A 9,645-nucleotide genomic window follows, 5' to 3' on the forward strand; every position below is an offset into this window, starting at 1 on the left:
CAGTTGTGCTTTACACCAACCTTTGTATTTAAACTTTGAACACACAACCATGTTAAACCTTGCTTGACAACTCCAACCACTAACCATCTTCCTCTTACTCTTAATGCCACAAAGAGCTCTAAGTTGACCATCCGTCTCCAGTAGCCCATATTCAAGTGGAAATAGAAAGATAAGGGATATGAATTTTACCCACTTGAATATTGTGAAGGATGATGGCAACTTAGGGGGAGGGGTTTTCAATAACTTTGGCAAAGTGATTTCAAGCTCCACTCCCTTGTGCTCTTTGAAAACTTCCACCTCTTTGTAAACTTCTTTAATTTCAACCTCTTTATCTTGGTACCTTTCTTCCAATTCAATCTCTTCTTCATTACTTACCAAGGGCATGGGAGGTAGTGCTTTTTCTTCTTTAATTTCCATCTCTTGATCAACCTCTTCAAAGTCTTTAGCCATGATATGCCTTGGAGGTTGTACACCCTCCTCAACATCAATTTCAAACGTCTTTGAAGGAGGTTCTATGGCTAGACTTTCCCATGGAGGTTCTGCATCTCCTAAGTCTGCAACTACTTCTTCTTCTTTTTCAATAACTCCGGCTTCCTCCACTTGTTTCAGTACAAATTCATGCTCCTTACTGTCCACCGGAGTTTCTAATGTCTCCTTCATGCTATGTTCTTCATTAGATTGTGCACATGAAGCCACGGGGATTCCTTGAGTGTCCGAACATCGGGAAGCTAATTGATTTATTGCTTGATTCAATTGATGAAGTGTGGCATTAAATTTTTCAAATGTTTCCTTGAGTTGCTCCGTTGATTCTTGAGGTGATGGATATGGACATGAAGCATAGGGAGGTGGTGGTTCTTGGGAGTAATTGGGTTGGAATTGGGGTGGTTCTATATATGGTTCATATGGTTCATAAGGTGGTTAGTATGGTGGATAAGGGTTAGGATCATATGGAGGTGAATGGTAGTAGTTGGCTTGTGAGTGTGGTGGTTCAAAGTTGTGTTGAGGAGGTTCATAGGCATATGATGGGGCTTGCTGGTAACTACAAGGGGGTCCACCATATCTATTGTCTTGGTATGCATCGTGGAATGGTCTTTGTCTGTGGTACTGTGGAAGGTGTTGTTGCCGGAAGGGTTGATCAGATCCTCGTGACTCCTTCCATCTCTGATTGTTTTGACCTTGATGCATGTTCCTGTTATAATTTCCATTCCTTGCAACAACATTGGAACCAAACTCAAAGCGAGAGGGGTGAGAACTCATAATAGTAGAAAAAATGAAAATAAAAACAAATTTTAAATTAAAAGGTTATTTAAATTTTGAATTTGAAAATTAAATTTTGAAATTTGAATTTTAAATTTTGAAATTTGAAATTTGAAATTTGAAATTTAAATATTGAATTTTGAAATTTGATTTTTGAAATAAGATAAGATAAGATTTTGAAAAAAAAGATATGATGATTTTTTTTTTTTGAAAAAGATTTGAATTTTGAATTTTGAAATTTGAATTTGAAATTTTTAAATTTGAAATTTGAGTTTTAAATTTTGAATTTTTGAATTTAATGAGGAAAGAGAAAAACAATAAAATGATACCAAACTTAAAATTTTTAGATCAAAATGAAGAAAACAACTAAGAACAACTTGAAGGTCAAGATGAACACGAAGAACAACTTGAAGATCAAGATGAACACCAAGAACAAATTTTTTTGAAAAAATTTTTTAATAACTAAATAAAAAACCAATAACCTCTTAATTTATGAAAAATCAAAAATAAAAACAAAAATAAAAACAAATAAACAAGCAGAAGAAAATATTTACAATAATGAATAATAAGGCACACGTTTGCAATTCCCCGGCAACGGCGCCATTTTGAAAGAGCTGAATATTGATGGTTTAGAGGTTATAGTAAACTCTCGTTGCAAGTATAGTTACTAAACCAAGCAATCAACCTTCTTACAAACGTTTTGGTTGTCACAAGTAACAAACCCCTTTAAAATTGATAACCGAGTATTTAAACTTCGGGTCGTCTTCTCAAAGAACTGCAGGAAGGTATGTTCTTATTATTGGCTATGAGTTTTGTAAATTGGGGGTTTTGAAGTAAGGAACAAGTAATTTAAATGACAAGTAAAATAAATAAATAACTGTAAAATAAACTCTTGGCAAGGTATAAGAACTGGAAGTCCTATCCTAGTTATCCTTATTAATTGTGATGAGAATTGGATTTTTCTCCCACTTTGTTAACCTCTAACTATGAAGGTAAGTTAAGTGGATGAATTATTTCTGATTCCTCAAGTCCTAGTCTCTCCTTGGGAAAAGTCAGAGTTATTGGATCTCGAATTAATTCTTGAAGAATTCAAATTTTCAGTCAACAATGAGTTTGATAACTCAAGTGTCTCCAATGACTCAACCAAAGCCAAAAGGGAAAAATCTAAATTATTTATATAAATAAAAGAAAGCAATCATAATTCTGAAATACCTCAAATTATATCAAATAAAAAGAATCCTTAACGTGGATGGTTCATAAGCAAATTAGGCAACATAACTAATACAAGCATTCAAGCATCTGAAAGTAAAAGAGAAATATAAAATAAAAGGAATATTGAACCTGTGACTGAAGATGAGTTGAACTAAACTAATAAAAATTCTAAAATCTTAATCCTAAGAGAGAGGAGAGAACCTCTCTCACTAAAAACTACATCTAAATCCTAAAATTGTGAATTATGAGCTTGTTTTTATGAATGGATGTATTTTCCCACTTTATAGCCTCTAATCTGTGTGTTCTAAGCCGAGAACTGGGTCAGAAACAGCCCAGAATTCGCCGGAGAAGAAATCTGCCACGCTGGTTTTTCGTCACTGCGATGCATCCGCATGGAGCACGCGATCGCGTCACCTAGAGTCAAGGCAACTATGGCATATTATATACCAAATTGAAGCCCCGGACGTTAGCTTTCCAGCGCAACTGGAACCGCGTCGTTTGGACATCTGTAGCTCAAGTTATGACTGTTTGAATGCGAAGAGGTCAGGCTGACAGCTTTGCAGTTCCTTCAACTTCTTGTATTCCTTCCGCTTTTGCATGCTTCCTTTCCATCCTCCAAGCCATTCCTGCCCTATAATCACTAAAAACACTTAACACAGATATCAAGGTATCTAATGGTAATAAGAGAGGATTAATATTAGCAATTGTAAGATCAAAGAAGCATGTTTTCAATCATAGCACATAATTAGGAAGGCAAATGTAAAACCATGCAAATAGTATGAATAAGTGGGTAAAGACTTGATAAAAACCACTCAAATGAGCACAAGATAAACCCTAAAATAGTGGTTTATCAGAGAACTTCTCATCCTCTTCTTCTAATCTCTTGTCGGATCTCTGGATATTCGCTCTTTTTGAATTTGAAAGGAACCTCAGGGATCACTTTCTTCTTGGCCACAACTTTATAGAAGTGGTCTTGATGGACCTTTGAGATGAATCTCTCCATCTCCCATGACTTAGAGGTGGAAGCAATTGCCTTCCCTTTCCTCTTTGTTGAGGTTTCTCTGGCCTTAGGTGCCATTAATGGTTATGGAAAAACAAAAAGCAATGCTTTTACCACACCAAACTTAAAATGTTTTCTCGTCCCTGAGCAAAAGAAGAAAGAAGGAAGGAGAAGAAGAAGAAAAATGGAGGAGAGGGAGATAGGTGTGTATTCGTCCAAGGGGAAGAAGAAAAGGTTGTGTTGGGTGAAAAAGAAGAAGGAATGAGGGGTTTATATAGGAGTGGGCGAAGGTTTAGGGGTCGGCCATTAGGGTTGGGTTTGGGAGGAAAAAGAGTTTAAATTTTGGAGGTAGGTGGGGTTTTTGGGGAAGAGAAGATGGATATGAGTGGTGAAGAGGTGATGGGGAAGAGTGATTGAGGTGATTGGTGAAGGGTATTTGGGGAAGAGAGTTATGAAAAGGTATGAAGAGGAGAGAAGAAAAGATGGGGATCCTGTGGGGTCCATAGATCCAGTGGGGTCAAGGACTTAACATCCCTGCTCCAATTAGGTGTGTAAAACGCCCTTAGTATGCATGTCTGGCATTAAACGCCAGCTTGCTGCTTGTTTCTGGCATTTATCGCCACTTCCATGCTCTGTTCTGCCATTGAATGCCAGTTGGTGCTTGTTTCTGGCATTTAACGCCACTTCCATGCTCTGTTCTGGCATTAAACGCCAGTCTGGTGCTTGTTTCTGGCGTTTAACGCTAGCTTGATGCTTCTTTCTGGCGTTAAATGCCAGTTTGATGCTTCTTACTGGCGTTTAAACGCCAGTAAGTTCTTCCTCCAGGGTGAGCTATTTTTAATGCTGTTTTTCATTATGTTTTTGATTTTTCATTAGTTTTTTTGTGACTTCACATGATCATCAACCTAAAAAAACATAAAATAGAAATGGAAAATAATTAAATATAGTTAAATAACATTAGGTTGCCTCCCAACAAGCACTTCTTTAATGTCAATAGCTTGATAGTGAGTTCTCATGGAGCCTCATAGATGTTCAGAGCATTGTTGGGACCTCCCAACACCAAACTTAGAGTTTGAATGTGGGGGTTCAACACTAAACTTAGAGTTTGGCCGTGGCCTCCCAATACCAAACTTAGAGTTTGACTGTGGGGGCTTTGGTTGACTCTACAGTGAGAGAAGCTTTTCATGCTTCCTCTCCATGGTTACAGAAGGAGATCCTTGAGTTTTAAACACAAGGTTGTCCTTATTCAGTTGAAGGACTAACTCTCCTCTGTCCACATCAATCACAGCCTTTGCTGTGGCTAGGAAGGGTCATCCAAGGATGCTGGATTCATCTTCATCCTTTCCAATGTCTAAGACTATGAAATCAGCAGGGATGTAAAGGCCTTCAACCTTTACTAACACGTCCTCTACTAGTCCATAAGCTTGTTTCATGGATTTGTCTGCCATCTCTAATGAGAATTTACCAGCCTGTACCTCAAAGATTCCTAATTTCTCCATTACCGAGAGTGGCATTAAGTTTATTCCTGACCCCAGGTCACACAGAGCCTTCTCAAAGGTCATGGTGCCTATGTTACAGGGAATTAGGAATTTACCAGGATCCTGTTTCTTTTGAGGTAATTTATGCCTATCCAATGCATTCAGTTTATTGGTGAGCAAGGGAGGTTCATCTTCCCAAGTCTCATTACCAAATAATTTGGCATTCAGCTTCATGATTGCTCCAAGGTATTTAGCAACTTGCTCCTCAGTAATGTCTTCATCCTCTTCAGAGGATGAATACTCATCAGAGCTCATGAAGGGCAAAAGGAGGTTCAATGGAATCTCTATGGTCTCTAGATGAGCCTCAGATTCCTTTGGTTCCTCAAAGGGAAACTCCTTATTGGTCACTGAGCGTCCCAGGAGGTCTTCCTCACTAGGATTCACGTCCTCCTCCTCCTCTCTGGGTTCGGCCACACCAAGGAAGGTAATGGCCTTGCACTCTCTTTTTGGATTCTCTTCTATATTTCTTGGGAGAGTACTAGGAGGAGTTTCAGTGACCCTTTTACTCAGCTGGCCCACTTGTGCCTCCAAATTTCTGATGGAGGACCTTGTTTCATTCATGAAACTTAGAGTGGCCTTAGATAGATCAGAGACTATATTTGCTAAGCTAGATGGATTCTGCTCAGAATTCTCTGTCTGTTGCTGAGAGGATGATGGAAAAGGCTTGCTATTGCTAAACCTGTTTCTTCCACCATTATTAAAGCCTTGTTGAGGCTTTTGTTGATCCTTCCATGAGAAATTTGGATGATTTCTCCATGAGGGATTATAGGTGTTTCCATAGGGTTCATCCATGTAATTCACCTCTGCTATTGTAGGGTTCTCAGGATCATAAACTTCTTCTTCAGAAGATGCCTCTTGAGTACTGTTGGATGCAGCTTGCAATCCATTCAGACTCTGAGAAATCATATTGACTTACTGAGTTAATATTTTATTCTGAGCCAATATGGCATTCAGAGTATCAATTTCAAGAACTCCCTTCCTCTGAGGCTTCCCATTACTCACAGGATTCCTTTCAGAAGTGTACATGAACTAGTTATTTGCAACCATGTCAATGAGTTCCTGAGCTTCTGCAGGCGTTTTTTTTAGGTGAATAGATCCACCTGCAAAATGGTCCAATGACATCTTTGAGAACTCAGACAGACCATCATAGAATATATCTAGGATGGTCCATTCTGAAAGCATGTCAGAAGGACACTTTTTGGTCAGTTGCTTGTATCTCTCCCAAGCTTCATAGAGGGATTCACCTTCTTTTTGTTTGAAGGTTTGAACATCCACTCTAAGTTTGCTAAGCTTTTGAGGAGGAAAGAACTTGGCTAAGAAAGCTGTGACCAGCTTATCCCAAGAGTTCAGGCTATCTTTAGGTTGAGAGTCCAACCATATTCTAGCTCAGTCTCTTACAGCAAACGGGAAAAGCATAAGCCTGTAGACCTCGGAGTCAACCCTATTGGTCTTAACAGTATCATAGATCTGCAAGAATTCAGTTAAGAACTGAAAAGGATCTTCTGATGGAAGTCCATGAAACTTGCAGTTCTGTTGCATCAGAGAAACTAATTGAGGGTTTAGCTCAAAATTGTTTGCTCCAATGGCAGGGATTGAGATGCTTCTTCCATGTAAATTGGAATTGGGTGCAGTAAAGTCACCAAGCATCTTCCTTGCATTATTATTATTTTCGGCCATCTCTCCTTCTTTTTCAAAAATTTCTGTCAGATTTTCTCCAGAGAGTTGTGCTTTAGCTTCCCTTAGCTTCCTTTTCAGAGTCCTTTCAGGTTCAGGATCAGCTTCAACAAGAATGTTCTTATCCTTGTTCCTGCTCATATGAAAAAGAAGAAAACAGAAAAGAAGAGGAATCCTCTATGTCACAGTATAGAGATTCCTTTATGTGAGTAGAAGAAGAAAATAAATTTGAACACAGAAAGAGGGAGAGGGTTCGAATTTTTAAGATGAAGAGAAGTGTTAGTAGATAAATAAATAATTAGGAGGAGGTGAGAGAGAAGAATTTTTGAAAATAATTGAAAAGAAAAGAAAAATATTTTTGTTTTTAATTTAAAATTAAAATTAAAATTCAAAAATTTTAAAAAAAGAAAAATTAAATTAAATTAAAAGTTAAAACAATTAGTTAATTAAAAAGGAATTTTGAAAAAGAGGAAGGTAATTTTCAAAAATTAGAGAGAGAATTAGTTAGGTAGTTTTGAAAAAGATATGATTGAAATAGTAAACTTTTAAAATCAAACATAAAGTCAAGTAGTTAATTGAAAAAGATTTGAAAATCAATTTTTGAAAAGATAAGAAGTTAGAAAAGAAGTTAGAAAAGATTTTGAAATTGATTTTGAAAACGATGTGATTGAAACTTGTTTTGAAAGAGATTTGAAAAAGAAATTTAAAAAGATTTGATTTTGAAAATTAAAGTTGATTACTTGACTAACAAGAAACAAAAAGATATGATTTTAAAATTTAAAGATTGAACCTTTCTTAATAGGCAAGTAACAAACTTAAAAATTTTTTGAATCAATCACATTAATTGTTAGTGAGATTTTCTAAAATATGAAACAAAATAAGAAAAATGTTTTTGAAAATCAATTTGAAATTTTCGAAAATATGAAAGAAAAATTGAAAAAGATTTGATTTTTGAAAAAGATTTGAGAAAGATAGAATTTTTAAATTAAAAATTTGATTTGACTCATAAGAAACAACTAAATTTTGAAAAAGTCAACTCAAATATTCGAAATTTATGAGAAAGAGAAAAACAACAAAAATACTCAAAACATGAAAATTATGAATCAAAACACACAATGCATGCAAGAACACTTTAAATGTCAAGATGAACACCAAGAACACTTTGAATGTCAAGATGAACACCAAGAACTTCTTTTTGAAATTTTTTTTTTGAAAAGAAAAACATGCAAGACACCAAACTTAAAAATTTTTAATGTTTAGACACTAACAAATTGAAAATGCATATGAAAAATAAGAAAAGACACAAAAGAAGAAAATATGAAGATCAAACAAGAAGACTTGTCAAGAACAACTTGAAGATCATGAAGAACACGAAAGAGACTCAATGCATGTGTTCTTCGAAAATTTTAAGAAAAATAAAAAATATGCAATTGACACCAAACTTAAATATTGACACAAGACTCAAACAAGAAACACAATATTTTTGGTTTTCATGATTTTATTAAATTTTTTGGATTTTTCGAAAATTATTTGGAAAAAGAAAAATAGGGAATTCAAAATTTCTAATGAGAATTCCAGGAATCATGCAATGTTAGTCTAAAGCTCCAGTCCAGGAATTAGACATGGCTCACTAGTCAGCCAAGCTTTCAGTGAAAGCTCCGGTCCAAAACAATAGACATGGCCAATGGCCAGCCAAGCTTCAGCAGATACAAATCAGGCATATAACAGTTGATTGGATGAGAGTCAAAGGACTCTTGCCATGATAAGTGGAAGCCTCAGTCCAAAAATTTAGACATGGCTTGACAGCCAGCCAGGCTTCAACAGATCATGAAGAAACTCTAGAATTCATTCTTAAAAATTCTGAAGCCATAGAATAATTTATTTTTTTTTTTTTGAAAATTTTTCAAAAATAAAAATAAAAATGATAAAAATAAAAAGCTTAAAATTAAAATAAAATTACCTAATCTGAGGAACAAGATGAACCGTCAGTTGTCCAAACTCGAACAATCCCCGGCAACGGCGCCAAAAACTTGGTGCACAAAATCGTGATCGTTCATTCCATGGTAACAGCGCTAAAAACTTAATACGCACGTTCATAATCTTAGTTCTTTGTCACAACTTCGCACAACTAACCAGCAAGTGCACTGGGTCGTCCAAGTAATAAACCTTACGTGAGTAAGGTCGATCCCACGGAGATTGTCGGCTTGAAGCAAGCTATGGTCACCTTGTAAATCTCAGTCAGGCGGATTCAAATGGTTATAGAGTTTTAATAATTAAAAGATAAATAAAACGTGAAATAAAGATAGAGATACTTATGTAATTCATTGGTGAGAATTTCAGATAAGCGTATAGAGATGCTTTATTCCTTCTGATTCTCTGCTTTTCTATCGCCTTCATTCAACCCTTCTTACTCCTTTCTATGGCAAGCTTTATGTAGGGCATCACCATTGTCAATGGCTACTTCCTGTCCTCTCAGTGAAAATGGTCCAAGATGTGCTGTCACCGCACGGCTAATCATCTGTCGGTTCTCGATCATACTGGAATAGGATTCAGTAATCCTTTTGCGTCTGTCACTACGCCCAGCACTCGCGAGTTTGAAGCTCGTCATAGCCATCCCTTCCCAGATCCTACTCGGAATATCACAGACAAGGTTTAGACTTTCCGGATCTCAAGAATGGCCGCCAATAATTCTAGCCTATACCACAAAGACTCTGATCGTAGATCAGGAGGCTAAGAGATATGCATTCAAGCTTGTTTGCATGTAGAACGGAAGTGTTTGTCAGGCACGCGTTCATAAGTGAGAATGATGATGAGCGTCACATAATCATCACATTCATCATGTTCTTGTGTGCGAATGAATATCTTAGAGAAGAAATAGGCTTGAATTGAATAGAAAAATAATAGTACTTTGCATTAATTCATGAGGAACAGCAAAGCTCCACACCTTAATCTATGGTGTGTAGA

At 36.4% G+C, this 9,645-nt stretch overlaps 1 non-coding gene across 1 annotated transcript; it reads left to right on the plus strand.

The window, feature by feature from the left end:
* Positions 1–6,183: 6,183 nt before the first annotated feature.
* Positions 6,184–6,291, plus strand: LOC148567442 (small nucleolar RNA R71). Its single transcript, XR_015881934.1, has one exon. It is a non-coding gene; the product is annotated as a small nucleolar RNA R71 (small nucleolar RNA).
* The last annotated feature ends 3,354 nt before the right edge of the window (positions 6,292–9,645 follow it).

This window comes from Arachis ipaensis, chromosome B4 (assembly GCF_059453495.1).
Source record: "Arachis ipaensis isolate K30076 ecotype BB chromosome B4, ASM5945349v1, whole genome shotgun sequence".
NCBI classification, from domain to species: domain Eukaryota; kingdom Viridiplantae; phylum Streptophyta; class Magnoliopsida; order Fabales; family Fabaceae; genus Arachis; species Arachis ipaensis.